Genomic DNA, 3,816 nt, shown 5'->3' on the forward strand with positions numbered 1-3,816 from the left:
AATCTGTTCTCACCTTTTTTTTACTTCCTCAATTCCCTCACTTTTTGCTTCTTCCCTCTACACAATCCTTCTTCAACTTGCACAGACCCTCTTCAACTTACACAGACCCTCTGCAAATTTCCTTGTCCCTTTAAGTCTGCCCTTTAAACTCACCCACAAATAACCAACCCACTTTCAATTCCATAATTTACACCTTTTATTGCCAAAACCATATATTTTCCCTAGAATGCTTGAAGGTCAGGTTCTGTATCTTTTGAACTTAGTTCCTAGGATTCTTACAGAAGCTTGCTGCTCATCTATAAGCTGCACATTAGTAGAGTCCATACTGACAAGAACCACATCAAAAGAATGGTGGTGGTGGTTACCATTTACCACTGTTACAATAATATGAAACAGATTAATCTGGATTTTTCCTTTAGATCAATTTCATGAAGAATACATCTTATAAATCTTTGTTTTAATGTATAATGTTTCTGGTATTAATATAAAGCAAAATCTTTAAAACTGGAATTTGGGCATGAAAGCATTTTCAGTAGATAAAGAATGGCTCTAAACAAAGTCAAGGAGACAATGCTTAAATGTGACTTATTCATATTCTTATATGTTAGAGGAGACTGTTTGGCTTCATTTTAAAATCTAGCTCAAGGCAAAGTTGAGAACCACCTGTAGTTTGTAACTTTAGCCTCAGCTTTTCTTAATCTTACCATATTTTCCTCCATATGGCACTTATCCAAAACTAAAAAATGAAAAACAAAACTTATCTTTGTATCACATATTTTATAAAGTTCTTAAGAAAATTAGGAACAAACATTATATTGGTGGGTGTTAAGTAATTTCCATATACTTACTAAACTCAAATTAGTAAAATGATTATAATAATTTATGTTAATGAAAATTAAAAGTGGGAGAGAAGAAATCTAAATAGAAGCTTGGTAGACTGCAAAATCCATACCTGCTGAGAGACTAGTTAAAGCATTGATTCATAAAATTCATAAATTATTAGAAGTGAGAGAAAATGTAATTTAGAGAGGTGTGGTACTCATCCCACACCAGGTACTGAACAGGAAAGAAGTTTCCCTACTGGGAACGAATTGCATTTTCTTTGTAGAGAAACACAAAGGCAGTCCCTACAGGGGAGTGTCGACATCAAAGAATAATTTCCATGTGTAATGTCTTTTTTTACCAAAAGAACTCAGCACATTTTCTCCATAGTTTTTAGAACATGCTTGTAGTTTGACTACTGAGTTGTCATTTTCTGTTGCAAAGAAATTGAAGCATAGAGATATTTACAGGTAATAACTACTACTGAGGTGATTTAAACAGGGTAAATTACTGAGACATGCTCTTTTCTTGATGCCTGAATAATAAAGAACCCTTCAGAAAATTAGAGTCTGCTGATTCTAGAGTCTCTGTTTGTGATGGAGCTTTAGAAAGTCGTATTTGTATCATACAATCTCTTCTCTTATATTCAGCCACATCTGATCGGATCACTAGTGGGTACTAGGCATAATTAAACTTTGGTGGCTTGGTCAAGTAGGAATGATCTCTAATACTTTTTGAGAAAATAATTAAAATCCAGAAATTAGAAGTAAAAGCAAAACTGAGGAAACATGTAGTGTATCTGTGGTACTTCATAGTATTTGTAGGAACAATTGAAACAGACTTTTCAAATATTTAGAAATAAAATACATTTTTAATTCCTTTTAATATTTTTATAATTAAACATTACTTAGGACATTCAAACACATATAACCGAGTAACAAGGATCTGAGATTTTACCCAATTACAAGAAAACGGATTAGGCTGACAGTTTCATAGATGCTGGTCGAAGACACAAGATTCCCGGTTCAGAGATAAAAGTCTGTTTATTACTCACAGCAGTAACAGCAGCCAGAGTATTAGCATTTTGGTATCAGCTTCCCAAGCCACAATTCCCACAGGATGGCAAGAAGGATGCAAGGTGACACTGTTTATGCAGCAGATTCCATAAAAATAGAGGAACCGTAAGCTTTGGGAATTAGAATTGCTTATTCATGTCCTTTCCTCGGGAGGGAAATCTGTCGTTGCTCCAAGGGAGATGCTCTATGTATCTCCTAAAGCTATTTTCAATACAAACATCCTAAAAAAGAGTATAGAACAAAGGCAGTTAATGCTCACAAAGTTGTGCAGAAACAATGAGAGACCATGGAGAATTGTCTCCCAATACAGTGTGTATCAGATACATAAAATTATTTCTTTATGCACAAGACACAAAAAATAAATGGAACACACAGAAAACTTTAAAAATATATGTAAATATTCATATAAAAAGAAATGTTAATTAAATTAAAGTTTGGGTTTTTATTATCAGATTATAATGGTGCTTCAATTTATTTTGAGATGCATGAGTTAATGTTGTTAATATAATATATAAGGTTTTTAATGCTAAATGATAAATGTTTTTATTATTTAACATTTTTTCTGTTTTATTTTATGGATTGTATACCTAAATTTGCATGACTGTTTCTCAATTATACATGATATATTTTAAAATTTTTATTGAATTTATTGGGGTGACATCAATTAATATAATTGTAAAGGTTTCAAATGTGCAACTGTGTAATGCATCATCTCTATACTGCATTGTATGTTCACCACCCAAAGTCAAGTCTCCTTCCACCACCATTTATCCCCGCTCTACCCTGTTCTACTTCCCTGTACCCCTTTTCCCCCTGGTAATCACTATATTGTTGTCTGTTGTCTGTGTCTGTTTTTTTCTTTTTCTTTAATCCCTTGATGATTTTGATATGTAATATAGTTTGATTCTACACCATACTAGTCTTTTCCCCCACTAATGTCTCCGTGATTTTTTCCAATTTTTAAAATTGTGATAAAATAAACATAATGTAAAGTCTGCTCTCAGCCGTGTTTAAGTGCACAGTTGGATGGAGCTGAGCACCTTCGCGTTGTTGTGCAGCCATCACCACAGCTCCTCAGGTCTCTTCTCGGCCCACACAGCTGAAGCTCTGTGTCCATGAAAATCATCTCCTCATGTAATAATCAAGGAAATATACTATGAGATCATAATCCATGTCAGATACTGCTTTACTAAGGATTCTGATGAAAGTAATGTGGCTTGAATACGTGGGTAATATGGTATATTGATTATTGCTCTCTGTGAGATATCATGAAGTTAAAGTCTAGTATGGAAACGTAGGCCTCAAATTTATCAAACATTGTGGAGACTTCCCTTCCTATGACAAGTGGGTTTATCTTTTCATAGTTGAGTGTGTTATGCAATCTATTGTTATATACACATTTGTTTATTCAAAATGCTCTGGCTGTTTATATGGTTTCTGAAAGAGATGTGCACAATTATTTTCAGCATCCTAGGATACTCTTTTCTATACACAGCATCAGGCATAGAAACCATGGGCTTGATTTTTAGGTGATAGGCCTGTATCAACATTTCAGCATCTCTAACTAAATCCATCTTGAAACCATGAATTCCTTTGGGGGAAAAACTATTTGGTTGATGCAAGGTTTGACTATATCATATTGCCATAGTCTTTCCATTTACAAAATTTGTCTTCTGAGCATCTTCCAAGCATCATTATCAGTCCTAACAATTCCAGATGGACTTTGGTAAAGCCTAATATCACAGGTATGCATTTCATTTGTATTTATCTTAGTATTGATCCATTAATCCACATCGCAGTCTTAGTGTCTTTTACCATATAAACATTATTGTCAAAAGAACTTATTCTCTAGTCGGATATTCTCCCAATTCATTAAGTTCTTATAAATTCTTTGATCTTCCGTGTGAGCTATCTTTCT

The sequence above is a fragment of the Desmodus rotundus genome, chromosome 11 (genome assembly GCF_022682495.2).
Source record: "Desmodus rotundus isolate HL8 chromosome 11, HLdesRot8A.1, whole genome shotgun sequence".
Lineage (NCBI taxonomy): Eukaryota > Metazoa > Chordata > Mammalia > Chiroptera > Phyllostomidae > Desmodus > Desmodus rotundus.